The 14469-nt window shown below is 47.3% G+C and overlaps 1 protein-coding gene across 5 annotated transcripts in view; it reads left to right on the forward strand.

The window, feature by feature from the left end:
• The first annotated feature begins 313 nt into the window (after positions 1-313).
• dnajc13 (DnaJ heat shock protein family (Hsp40) member C13) overlaps positions 314-14469 on the forward strand; it is a 211203-nt gene continuing 197047 nt past the window's right edge. For 4 of the 5 annotated variants that reach the window (XM_033014726.1, XM_033014734.1, XM_033014750.1 and 1 more), the window contains exon 1: positions 343-459. The gene's annotated coding sequence lies outside the window, so the exon portion shown is untranslated. Of the gene's footprint in view, positions 460-14469 lie in introns of all 5 variants that reach the window. The other variant, XM_033014744.1, reaches the window with a different exon arrangement.

Genomic DNA, 14469 nt, shown 5'->3' on the forward strand with positions numbered 1-14469 from the left:
CCTATCGCTCCGCTATAAGATCTTTGGCTTCCAGTATCGTCCCTGGTGAACTCTCCGGGAGTGATGACTACAAGATCCATAAGATCCACGATGCGGCCTTCGTTCCGCTCCAGGGCTGGCGCCGTCGCCGTCGCCATGGAGACGCGGCGGCCCGGCTTCCGGTGGACCGGCTTCCGGCGGGGCGGGACGATGACGTACTGACGCGAGGAGGGGACTGGGCACGTGCGTAGGGGAGGGCTGACGTAGTAACGAGCTGCGAAGGGGCGGAGTGACGTAAACGGGAGGGGGCGGGGCGACGCGGGGCAGGGGCGTGGTGACGCGGTGACGTACTGGGGAGGGGGCGCGTGCGCGGTGCGGGGCCCGACGGAAAATGGCCGCTTCCTAGGAGGAGGGGAGCGACGGCGGAGCAGGAGTTGGAGTGAGAGCCTCCCCCCCCCCCCCAACCGGTTCTCTCTGCTGGTGAGTGCGGTCATTGTGTGTGTGTGCGAGAGAGAGAGAGAGCGAGAGCGAGAAAGAGAAAGCGAAAGAAAGAAAGAAAGAGAAGGGCAGAGACGGCGCTGGAGTCCGACTGAGGTTGAAGCGGAGTGTGAGCCTTCCCTCCCCCCCTCCCCATCCTCCCATCCCTCACCCTTCCCCCTCCTTCCCCCCCACTACCCCCTGCCCTCCCCACTCCCCCTACCCCTTTCCCTCCCTCTACCCCCCTTTTCCCTCCCTCCACTCCCTCCTTTTCCCTCCCTTCACTCCCTCCTTTTCTCTCCCTGCTTTCCCTCCCACTCCCCCCTTCACCCACTCCACTTTCACCCTCCACTCCCCCCTTTCCTCCCCCTCCACTCCCCCCTTCCCCCCCCCTCCACTCCCCCCTTTCCCCCCCCTCCCCTCCCCCCTTTCCCCCCCCTCCCCGTTTCCTCCCCCCATCCTTCCCTCCCCTCCCCCTTCCTCTTCCCTCCCTCCCGCCTCTCCCCTCCCCTTACCCTCTCCCCGTCCCTTACCCTCTCCCCCTCCCTCTTCCAGCACTCTTTGAAATGTCACCTATCCATGTTCTCCAGAGATGCTGCCTGACCCGCTGAGTTACTCCAGCACTCTGTGTCCATCATCGATGTTGTGCAATTGTTTTTTCTGTATGTGTGTGTTGGTTAAACTTAATGTTAAAATCAATGTTAACAGCCTAAAACATTGAGGTCAATGTTTCCTCTGGCTGAGAGAGGAAAAAGTACTGGGAAAGACCCAAAACCTTTTGACCCAGTGAAACGGAGTCACGCCCGCAGAATATCAGGCAAACTGAATATCAAGCAGTCTGCAGAAGAGTCTCATCCCGAAACGTCACCCATTCCTTTTCTCCAGAGACGCTGCCTCTCCAGCTGAGTTACTCCAGCATTTAGTGTCTATCTTTGGTGTAGACCAGCATCAATATAGATAATTCACCAGGTGTTTATTAGTTTATAAGTCAGAGGAACAGAATCAGGACTTTGGCCCATCGAGTCTACTCTGCCATTGAATCACGGCTGATCTGTCTTCCCTCTACATCTCTATTTTTAGTGCAAGCTCAAAAGACTATTTGCCAGAGAAGCTTCCAGTCTTTTGCCCCGTACCACTGTTTCTGGCTGATAACTTGTCTGACAGCATAGTGCTGAAATGTCAAACCTAAATGGCATCTGTCGTGTGTGGAGCTCGTGCTTAAGAGGCGAACGCTGTCATAAATATACCACCCATTAAGTTGAATCGCCTAGATTATCTGCAAGAACAAAATACCACGTTTTTGATTCATAAGGACGACATAAATTGTTTATTTGCATACACGACCACAGTTACATAGAAATATAGGAAACAGGTGCACTAGGAGGCCATTTGGCCCTTCGAACCTGCACCGCCATTCTTTGTGATCATGGTTGATCATCCACGATCAGTAATCAAGCTGCCTTCTCCCCATATCCCTTGATTCCGCTAGCCCCTAGAGCTCTATCTAACTCTCTTTTAAATTCATCCAGTGACTTGGCCTCCACTGCCTTTTGTGGCAGAGATTCCACAAATTCACAACTATCTGGGTGAAAAAGTTTTTTATCATCTCAGTTTTCAATGGCCTTCCCTTTATTGTTTGACTGTGGCCCCTGGTTCTGGACTCGCCCAACATTGGGAACATTTTTCCTGCATCTAGCTTGTCCAGTCCTTTTATAATTGTATACGTTTCTATAAGATCTCCTCTCATCCTTCTAAATTTCATTAAATACAAGCCCAGTCTTTCCTCATACGACAGTCCCACCATCCCGGAGTTTACACTTTTAGTTTCCGGTGTTTTTGATATGCCACAGGCTTATTTGGCACAGACATTGTGGTCTGACGGGACTGTTCCTGTGCTGTATTGTTCTGTTCTATGTTGTGTCACATGCACTCCGCTTTGTAGTCTTTCCTTGAATTTCTGCACATAGTGCTTTTCTCCTGCCTTACATAGGATATCATGCCAAATATACTCATAGTTAAAGGCCTGTCCCACTTGGGGGGTTTTGTTTTTTCGGCGACTTGCCGGCACCCGTCATAGACGCAGCAGGCTGCTATAAAATTTTAACTTGGTGAAAATCCATCGGTGACCAGAAAAAGGTACAACTCTTTGGGCGACTATCCACGACCATACAGGCGTCACATGTCGACGTGTCACGGGGTGACACCTGCATGGTCGTGAGGTGTAGCCCAAAGATGCTGGAAAAATCGCGTAAATGGGACAGGCCCTTTAAGGAGGAAGGCAGAACGTGAGTCTGTGGAATTCTGTGCCTCAGAGAGCGGTGGAGGAAGGTTCTCTGGATGCTTTCAAGAGAGAGCTAGATAGGGCTCTTAAAGATAGCGGAGTCAGGGGATATGGGGAGAAGGCAGGAACGGGGTACTGATTGGGGATGATCAGCCGTGATCACATTGAATGGCGGTGCTGGCTCGAAGGGCCGAATGGCCTACTCCTGCACCTATTGTCTATTGTAGGAATTTGGAAAAATATATGCTTCTACCTTGTTCAAGAAGGAACTGCAAATGCTGGAAAATCGAAGGTAGACAAAAGTGCTGGAGAAACTCAGCGGGTGAGGCAGCATCTATGAAGCGAAGGAAATGGGTAACGCTTCGGGTCAAAACCCTTCTTCAGACCTTGCTTCTACCTTGCCTTAGACATTTTTTTCAGGAATATTATGACATGTCACAGGGTGACGCCTGTATGGTCGTGAGTAGTCGCCCAAAAGTCGTACCTTTTTCTGGTCGCCGCTGGATTTTCACCAAGTTGAAACTTTTCGGCGACCTGCTGCGACTATGAAAGGTGCCGGTAAGTCGCTGGGAAGAAATCACGTACGTGGGACGGGCCCCTTTAAGGAGGAAGGCAGCAAATGTAGGAATTTGGACACAGATATGCTTGTACCTTGCCTCAGATATGCTTGTACCTTTTTTCAGAATATCGTTGCTGTATGTTTGCAGTATAGCGGAAAGTTTTCTGTTCAATTTGAGTAAATCAATCAGCCCTGCATAAACAGTGATAATGATCAGTTAATAAGTGAGGTATAAACAACGTTGAGGGTTCCAAACTGTGTCAAAGTATTTATTATATTCAGAACTGCACGTCTGTGTGGAATTTGCACGTTCTCCCCGTGACCTGCGTGGGTTTTCTCCCAGATCTTCGGTTTCCCCACACACTCCAAAGACGTGTAGGTTAAGTGGCTTGGGTTTGTATACTTGGTATCAGTGTAAATTGTCCCTCGTGTGTGTGTAGGCTTGTGTTAATGTGCGGAGTCCGCTGGTCGGTGCGGACTCGGTGGGCTGAAGGGCCTGTTTCCTTGTTGTATCTCTAAATTAAATTGTAACATATATATTCATTATATGGTCACACTGATCAGTTCTGTTCTGTATTTATTTATGCCTACTATATGCTGTTGTGCTGAAGCAAAGCAAGAATTTAATTCTATCTGGGACACATGACACCAAACTCTCTTGAATTTTGAATTGCATGTTTGCCTGAAAATCTTTTTTAAGATGAGTTTTCGATTTATTGCAGTCATGTGTACTGAGGTCCAGTGAAAAGCTTTGTTCTGCATGCTGTCTCAACAGATCAGATAATATACATAAATACAATCATCAAAATCAAATCCAGGAGTGCAAAGAGCAGAATATAGTCCTCAGCTTTGCAGTACATCAGTTCCATGGACATGGAGAAGTCAAGTCTTTGGGGTCTGAACCTGACTTTCTAGAGCTCAAGTGTTACCTGTTAGGCCACATTTGACAGTTTGGGCTTGAACAAAATAGATCAAAAGTACTTGAGAGGCTGTGGAATAAAATTACTGCTGCAAACATTGGCAGGGTGTGGTGGGAACAATGAAGAGGAATGCTTTAGACTGAAGGAAGGCTGGTCAGCTGGATGGGAAAGTGACATAATCTGAAGTTCGAGAGGTGGTGGTGCCATTTAGAGTCGGAAGGAATGGCCACACCCCACTCTGCCTTCTCCCCATAACCCATGACACCTGCACTAATGAAGAACAATAGTCATACATCTTCATACACCATGGAAACAGGCCCTTTGGCAACGTACCCTTCCCATTTCCAGGCCCGACTAGTCCGAAGAAGGGTCCCAACCCGAAACGTCACCCATCCATGTTCTCCAGCGATGCTGCCAAAAAGGCCCGATTGTAATCACCTATTGTCTTTCTGCTGACTGGATAGCAGGCAACAAAGGCTTTTCACTGTACCTTGGTACCCGTGACAATAACCTGAAGCTGAGCTTGTCCGTGCTGACTGACAAAGATGCCCCATCTAAGCGAGTCCCATTGGTTGTGTTTGGCCCATATCAAGAGAGTCAAGAGTGTTTTACTGTCATATATCCCGGATGGGACAATGAAATTCTTACTTGCTGCAGCACAACAGAATATGTAAACATTGTACATAACGGGGGAAGAGAAAAAAAAGTTCAATAAATGACAAATATAGTGCAAATAACAAATAATAATATAGTCTTTTGCAGTTCAGAGCTTATTCGTTGTTGTGTTTAATAGCCTGATGGCTGTGGGGAAGCAGCTGTTTCTGAACCTGGACGTTACAGTTTTCAGGCTCCTGTACCTTCTTCCTGATGGCAGTGGTGAGATGAGTGTGTGGCCAGGATGGTGTGGGTCCTTGATGATGTTGGCTGCCTTATTGAGGCAGCGACTACGATAGATCCCTTCGACGGTGGGGAGGTCAAAGCCGGTGGTAGACGAAAGTGCTGGAGAAACTCAGCGGGTGAGGCAGCATCTATGGAGCGAAGGAAATAGGCAACGTTTCAGGCCGAAACCCTTCTAAGCCGGCGATGGACTGGGCAGTGGACACAACTTTTTGTAGTCTTTTTCGCTCCTGGATGTTCAAGTTGCCGAACCAGGGCACGAGGTAAGGGGCAAGCCATTTAGAACGGAGACGAGAAAACACTTTTTCTCACAGAGAGTTGTGAGTCTGGAATTCTCCGCCTCAGAGGGCGGTGGAGGCCGGTTCTCTGGATACTTTCAAGAGAGAGCTAGATAGGGCTCTTTAAGATAGTGGAGTCAGGGGATATGGGGAGAAGGCAGGAACGGGGCACTGATTGGGGATGATCAGCCATGATCACATTGAATGGTGGTGCTGGCTCGAAGGGCCGAATGTCCTACTCCTGCAACTATTGTCTATTGATGCAACCAGCCAGAATGCTCTCTACGGAGCACCTGTCGAAGTTTCCTACCCAAGTACCTGTCCTAGTGTGAATTGTGGTAAATGGAAGGACCTGGGACAATGAGTAGGAGTAAGGGCAGTGTCGACCCACCAATCCTTAAAGACAGTGATACGTGTCAAAAAGTAGTGATAATGCTAAAGGCATAGCCTGCTTTATTGGTTGAGTAAAGAGGATTTTCTGGAATTGTACCCAATACTATTGGGGCACAAAATGCTGGAGTAACTTAGCGGGACAGGCAGCATCTCTGGAGAGAAGGAACGGGTGACGTTTTGGATTGAGACCCTTCCTCAGACTGAGAGCCAGGGGAGGGGGAGGGGGAGATGCAGAGATAAGGAAGTGCAAGGTGTGAGAACGAGACATCAATGAGGGTGGAGATCCAGGAAAATGTAGAATGGATCATCATTAGCTCGGAGAAGGTGACAGCAAATCAAACAGATAAAATGTAAGCAGGGACAGTCGGACTGGTTGAAGAACTGGGAAGGGGGGAGGGATGGAGACAGAGGGAAAGCAAAGGTTACTTGAAGTTAGAAGTCATTATTCATACCGTTAGGGTGTAAGATGCCCAAGTGAAATATGAGGTGTTGTTCCTCCAATTTGCGCTGGGGTTCACTCTTACAATGGACTAGGACAGAAAGGCCAGTGTGGGAATGGAAGTTCTGACCCAAAACGTCGCCCATCCTTTTTCTCCAGAGATGCTGCCTGACCCGCTGAGTTACTCCAGCACTCTGTGAAGCGTCACCTATCCATGTTCTCCACAGATGCTGCCTGACCCGCTGAGTTACTCCAGCACTCTGTGAAACGTCACCTATCCATGTTCTCCACAGATGCTGCCTGACCCGCTGAGTTACTCCAGTACTCTGTGAAACGTCACCTACCCATGTTCTCCACAGATGCTGCCTGACCCGCTGCCTTAGTTCAGAACTTTGTGTCCATCTACGGTATAAACCAGGATGTGAGACTTCCTTCATACACAGTTTAAATATTTATATAGGTTGAAATAATTATCTTTATATAGGGTAAGATAAATAGAAATACATCTTAGTTAAATGCTGTAGCATTTGATTGGACAACAGACAATAGGTGCAGGAGTAGGCCATTCGGGCCTTCGAGCCAATGTGATCATGGCTGATCATCCCCAATCAGTACCCCACTCATGCCCCCCCCCCCCCCCCCCCATATCCCCTAACTCCGCTGTCTTTAAGAGCCCTATCTAACTCTCTCTTAATCTGGATAGGTTAATGGAGGAAAAAATATGGGAAAATATCAAGCTTTGCTTGTCAATTGTTCCCTTCCCTCCCGCACCACCCCCTCCCCGGGCACTTTCCCTTGCAACCGCAAGAGATGCAACACTTGTCCCTTTACCTCCCCCCTCGACTCCATTCAAGGACCCAAGCAGTCGTTCCAGGTGTGACAGAGGTTCACCTGCATCTCCTCCGTCCTCATCTATTGCATCCGCTGCTCTAGATGTCAGCAGATCTACAACGGTGAAACCAAGCGGAGGCTTGGCGATTGTTTTGCCGAACACCTCCGCTCGGTCCGCAATAACCAACCTGATCTCCCAGTGGCTCAGCACTTCAACTCCCCCTCCCACTCTGTATCCAACCTCTCTGTCCTGGGTCTCCTCCATGGCCAGAGCGAGCAACACCGGAAATTGGAGGAACAGCACCTCGTATTCCGCTTGGAGAGTCTGCATCCTGGGGGCATGAACATTGAATTCTCACAATTTTGTTAGCGCTTGCTGTCTCCTCCCCTTCCTCAGCCCTCCTGCTGTCTCCTCCCCTTCCTCAGCCCTCGGGCTCCTCCTCCTCCTTTTTCCTTTTCTTCTCCCCGCCCCCCCCCACATCAGTCTGAAGAAGGGTTTCGGCCCGAAACGTTGCCTATTTCCTTCGCTCCATAGATGCTGCTGCACCCGCTGAGTTTCTCCCACATTTTTGTGTACCTTCATGTGAATATATGTTTGCCGGCCCAGCTCCAGAGTGATGTTCTGTAACACAGATGCCAAATTACTTGATTTATACATAATTCACAAATTTAAAACTGTCAGGCAAATTTTTAATACATAAGCAAGTCTAATTGCTAGAGGCAGGAAACATGTTCCCGATGTTGGGCGAGTCCAGAACTAGGGGCCACAGTTTAAGAATAAGGAGTAAGCCATTTAGAACGGAGACAAGGAAACACTTTTTCTCACAGAGGGTAGTGAGTCTGTGGAATTCTCTGCCTCAGAGAGCAGTGGAGGCAGGTTCCCTGGATGCTTTCAAGAGAGAGCTAGATAGGGCTCTGAAAAATAGCGGAGTCAGGGGATTTAGGGAGAAGGCAGGAATGGGGTACTGATTGGGGATGATCAGCCATGATCACATAGAATGGCGGTGCTGGCTCGAAGGGCCGAGTGGCCTACTCCTGCACCTATTGTCTATTGTCTATAATTTGAATTTAATTTACTGATTTTTTTTTTTTTCCTTTTGCGGTTGATTGAATATTTGTAAATGTGTTCGTTGGGACTTGCTCGTGAGATCAGCTGTTGGTTCTGATGGAAACGCTAAGTGCCGATTCAATCAACCTAATCTGATAGCAGTGAGTCTAGTACATTGGCAATGTTCACGTTTGGAATCGTTATGCATCAATAGCTGAATGACCATTTGTACCAACAACCCGTGATGGTCATGAGTGATTTAGGAACAGAATTAGGCCATTCGGCCCATCAAGTCTACACTGCCATTCAATCATGGCTGATCTATCTCTCCCGAACCCCATTCTTGTCTGAATTTTGGTGATCAGAACTGCACCCAATGCTCCAAGTGTGGTCTCTCCAACTTTGTTTTAGATGTTTTCTCTTTCTACTTAGGAAACGCTTTTCTCTCCCGTCCTCTTTATTCCGCGTGTTTTATGTTTCCATATCACGATTTCTCTAATCTTTCCAGTTTTGCCCTCAGATAGCTACATTTGAGTTCTAGCATCATGATGTTTGGTTAGATTTGTACACAGATGTTAGTTTAACCTAGTCTAGAGCAGTGCTTCTTAAACTGGTGAATGGTTCACACAAGGGCGAATGAAATTATTTTGGGGTGAATGAAGGGTGAGTGACTTAATTAATTTATTTAATTGTTTTCCATAACAAAAGGCATTGCCATGAAATTGTTTAAGAAGGAACTGCAGATGCTGGAAAATCAAAGGTAGACAAAAATGCTGGAGAAACTCAGCGAGTGAGGCAGCATCTATGGAGCGAAGGAAATAGGCGACGTTTCGGGTCGAGACCCTTCTTCAGTCTGAAGAATAGTATATCAGACTGAAGAGGGGTCTCGACCCGAAACGTCGCCTATTTCCTTTGCTCCATAGATGCTGCCTCACCCGCTGAGTTTCTCCAGCATTTTTGTCTACCTTGCCACTAAAGTGGTTAGTAAGCACCTATTGGTTTTAAATGCAATGGAGCTGGAAATCTGATATGTTTTTTTTCCTCTCTACCTACGGTTTTCTAATTTCCTAGTAGCAGGATATTTCCCAGATTTACTGTAATACAACCTTTTAGGGAAGACCAGACGAGCTGGTGGGATCATAAATTTATAAACGGCAACACTGGAGGATCGCCATCGGCAACTGTTGAACTGTAACTTTACTTTGTGTAGCAATTTAGCTACTTTTCTGCTAGAACTAGAATTCTATATATATTTACTGTACTTCACTAAATAAATGATATATAAAATTATACACAAGGGAGAACTACCAAAGAAAACATGGACATTTAGTCGAGGGTGAATGAAATTTAGTGATAAAGACTCAAGGGTGAATGACGCTGGAATAGTTTAAGAAGCACTGGTTTAGAGAGACAGTGTGACAATAGGTGCAGGAGTAGGCCCTTCGGCCCTTCGAGCCAGCACCGCCATCCAATGTGATCATGGCTGATCATCCCCAATCAGTACCCCGTTCCTGCCTTCTCCCCATATCTCCTGACTCCGCTATTTTTAAGAGCCCTATCTAGCTCTCTCTTGAAAGCATCTAGAGAACCTGTCTCCACCGCCCTTTGAGGCAGAGAATTCCACAGACTCGCCACTCTCTGAGGAAAATTGTTTCCTCGTCTCCGTTCTAAATGACTTACTCCTTATTCTTAAACTCTGGCCCCTGGTTCTGGAATTGTGGCCCCTGGTTCTGGAACTGTGGCCCCCTGGTTCTGGAACTGTGGCCCCTGGTTCTGAAACTGTGGCCCTCTGGTTCTGGAACTGTGGCCCTCTGGTTCTGGAACGGTGCCCCCTGGTTCTGGAACTGTGGCCCCCTGGTTCTGGAACCGTGCCCCCTGGTTCTGGAACTGTGGCCCCTGGTTCTGGAACTGTGGCCCCTGGTTCTGGAAATGTGGCCCCTGGTTCTGGAACTGTGGCCCCCTGGTTCTGGAACTGTGGCCCCTTGGTTCTGGTGTGAAAACATGCCCTTCGGCCCATCAACTCCAGGCCAAACATCGATCATCGGTTCACACTAGTTCCATGTCATCGCACTTTCACATTCTCTCCCCACACAAAAGGCTCAATTAGGAATAGGAATACTTTATTGTCACATGTGACTAGGCACAGTGAGATTCTTTGCTTGCATGCACAATGTATAGAGATAGCAGCCACCTACGGCGCTGATAAGGATGTATAAAGGTGACAACAGAATGTACCGCTGCTGTACTGTTCAGGGTTTATTAAGCATCATTGCACTGTCCACAATGCATCACCATAATGCTTCCTCAATAAACTAATAAGGTCACCAATTAACGTACAGACCCAAGATAGAAAGAAAATGTTGGAGTAACTCAGCGAGACAGGCAGCGTCTCTGGAAAGAAGGAATGGGCGACGGGTCTGAAGAAGGGCCTCGACCCGAAAAGTCACCCATTTCCTTCTCTCCAGCAATGCTGCCTGTCCCGCTGAGTTACTCCAACATTTTGTGTCTATCTTTGGGCTTCCAGGTTTCAATGTCAGTTTATTGTCACATGTACCAATTAAGGTACAGTGAAATTCTCACCAGCGTCTGCAGTTCCTTCCTACACATGACTGACAAATCCGTCTTTGGGATGTGGTAGCTAACTGGATGAAACCCGCGCAGTCACAGAGAGAACGTGCAAACTCCACACAGACAGCACTTGAGGTCAGGATCGAGGAGTTTTTTACTTTGAGTTGGCTGCCTCAGTCTGTGTGAACACTCGATAAGCTGCAGACAGTTGAGCCAGAGTATATGTCCAGGTGTGTGTGAGCGCCCTGCCTCACTATTTGCAAAGATGAACAATTTAAAAAATGTTATTAGAACTCCTATTGTGGGTGTAAAATTTGGTAAAGATTATTTGAAATTTAACTTTGCACATCATGGTTACATGCGAGACCAAGCGCAGGCCCGGCGATCGTTTCGCTGAACACCTCCGCTCAGCCCGCCTTAACCTACCTGATCTCCTGCACCTATTTTCTATGTTTCTATGTCTCTGCATTGTAAAATATAGACCATTTTGCACATTTGATCCATGTTCTGAACGGTCCTTCCATCAGCTGGGGTACTGTCTGATTCGCCTCTACCCCATTGTGGTCTTTGGACTTTGTCTCTGGAACTGATGCGCTACAATGCTGAGAACTATTCTGAACTCTGTATCTTCCCCTTTGCTTTACCTATTGTATTGGAGTCTGTCATGTATTTATGTATAGTGTTGAGTTTGACTGTTTTTTTTTGTACAATGTTATCTGATCTGTGTGAGAAAGAACTGCAGATGTTGGTAAAATCGAAGGTAGGCACAAAATGCTGGAGTAACTCAGTGGGTGAGGCAGCATCTCTGGAGAGAAGAAATGGGCGATGTTTCGGGTCGAGACCCTTCTTCAGACTGATGTCAGGGAAGTGAGCGGGACAGGGATAGAATGTAGTCGGAGACAGAAAGACTGGTGGAAGAACTGGGAAGGGGGAGGGGAAGGAGAGAGAGAGAAAGCAAGGGCAATTTAAAGTTAGAGAAGTCAATGTTCTGTTCCATTCTGTTTGTAGTTTGTTTGTTTGTCTTTTTGCACAAAGTCCGTGAGCATTGCCACTTTTCATTTCACTGCACATCTCGTATGTGTATGTGACGAATAAACTTGACTTCATACCGCTGGGGTGTGAGCTATCCAAGCGAAATATGAGGTGCTGTTCCTCCAATTTGCGCTGGGCCTCACTCTGACAATGGAGGAGGCCCTGGACAGAATGGTCAGATTGGGAACGGGAGGGGGAGTTAAAGTGTTGAGCCACCGGGAGGTTAAGATCAGTTAGATCTGATCTGTTAGGATAGCAAGCAAAACAAAGCTTTCCCCTGTACCTCAGTACACGTGACAATAATAAACCTAAACATAGAAACATGGAGACATAGAAAATAGGTGCAGGAAGAGGCCATTCGGCCCTTCGAGCCTGCACAGCCATTCATTGCGATCATGGCTGATCGTTCCCAATCAATAACCTGTACCTGCCTTCTCGCCATATCCCTCGATTCCACTAGCCCCTAGAGCTCTATCTAGCTCTCTCTTAAATCCATCCACCGGTTCCTTTACCTCGAGTTCTCACATCAAATTTGGTTCATTGGACAACACTAAATCCAGAATTGCCTTTTTTCTGGTCGGCTCCATTACAAGCTGCTCTAAGAATCCATCTCGGAGGCACTCTACAAACTCTCTTTCTTGGGGTCCTGAACCAACCTGATTTTACCAGTCTACCTGCATATTGAAATCCCCCATCACCACAGTGGCATTACCTTTGTTACATGCCAGTTTTAACTCCTGCTGCAACTTACACCCTACATCTGGGCTACTATTTGGGGGTCTGTAGATAACACCAATTAGTGTCTTCTTGCCTTTGCAATTCCTCAACTCAACCCACAGTGACTCGACCTCGTCTGTCCCTATGTCTTCCCTCGCAAACCTTCCCCAGCCTAATTATTTTTCCAAATACGGCGTTGACTTCTTTAGTTTTTGAATTAAGAATTATTGCACGCCGTTCAACCCATAGTATCTTCCTGTTTGAAGCACCTCGGTATTTTGTAATAACCACATTTAACCCCACCCCGGTGTTGCAATTTACGTTGAACAACTGTGACATTGAAGAGCTTTGACAAGATGAATTATTTTCTAAATTGAGAACAGCTTTGGGGAAGCAGTATCAGAGCCTTCAACGCGGTCAGACAGCATTTCTGGATGGCGGTGCTGGCTCGAAGGGCCGAATGGCCTACTCCTGCACCTATTGTCTATTGTCAGTCCCAGTTTAATGGCGCAAACAGCAATTGCACTGAAAGCCCTGCACACTGCAGCTGTCCACCAGTAACAAACACCTGATTTATGGAAGATAGACACACAATGCTGGAGTAACTCAGCGGGACAGGCAGCATCTCTGGAGAGAAGGAATGGGTGATAGAAACATAGAAAATAGGTGCAGGAGTAGGCCATTCGGCCCTTGGAGCCAGCACTGTCAGTCAATATGATCATGGCTGATCGTCCAATATCAGTACCCCGTTCCTGCTTTTTCCCCCATATCCCTTGATTCCGTTAGCCCTAAGAGCTAAATCTAATTCTCTCTTGAAAACATCCAGTGAATTGGCTGCCACTGCCCTCTGGCAGAGAATTCCACAGATTCACAACTCTCTGGGTGAAGAAGTTTTTCCTCATCTCAGTCCTAAATGGCCTACCCCTTATTCTTAAACTGTGACCCCTGGTTCTGGACTCCCCCAACTTCGTGAACAATTTTCCTGCATCAGACTGAAGAAGTGTCTCGACCCGAAACGTCACCCATTCATTCTCTCCAGAGATGCTGTCTGTCCCGAATAGTTGTGACAATAGACGCAGGAATAGGCCATTCGGCCCTTCACTGTGATCATGGCTGATCATCCACAATCAGTACCCTGTTCCTGCCTTCTCCCCATATCCCTTGATTCCGCTATCTTCAAGAGCTCTATCTAACTCTCTTGAAATCATCCAGAGAATTGGCCTCCACTGCCTTCTGAGGCAGAGAATTCCACAGACTCTCAACTCTCTGGGTGAAAAGGTTTTTCCTCATCTCCGTTCTAAATGGCCTACCTCTTATTCTTAATGCTGGAATTACTCAAGCATTTTGTGTCTGTCTTCGATTTAAACCAGCATCTGCAGTTCCTTCCTACATGCCTGATTTATGGAGACCACTACACACAAACAAGCTCCTAATTATTATAATTTATTTTAATTCTTATAGATTATTAGATTAGAAAATCCGACTTGCGTACCTGTCTTGATTCCTACGAAAAGCAGAACTCATTTTCTCTATCTCTCCACTTTAGTTCCGTTCAGAGATCCAGTGCGGAAACAGGCCCTTTGGCCCACCGAGTCCACGCTGACCAGCGATCCCCACACACACTAGGGACAATTTATAGGTCTGACGAAGGGTCTCGACCCAAAATTTATAGGTCTGACGAAGGGTCTTTTCCCCAGAGATGCTGTCTGACCCAATGAATGACTCCAGCTTTTTGTGTATCTTAGGGACATTTTATAATTGTACCAAGCCATTTTGCCCACAAACCTGCACGTCTTTGGAGTGTGGGTGGAAACTGGAGAACCTGGAGAAGACCCACGCAGTGACGGGGAGAACGTGCAAACTCCGTACACACAGCACCCATGGTCAGAATCGAACCCGGGTCTGTGACGCTGTGAGGCAGCAACTCTACCGCTGCACCACCGTGCCACCCTTTTTATTAACGGTTTCTTCGTGATTTAGTAATTGTTCTTTCTTATCAGTTTTGAGTGCTTTTGATGCCTTCATTACAATACTATTTTAGTGGTCAAAA

This window comes from Amblyraja radiata, chromosome 2 (assembly GCF_010909765.2).
Source record: "Amblyraja radiata isolate CabotCenter1 chromosome 2, sAmbRad1.1.pri, whole genome shotgun sequence".
Taxonomy (NCBI): Eukaryota; Metazoa; Chordata; class Chondrichthyes; order Rajiformes; family Rajidae; genus Amblyraja; species Amblyraja radiata.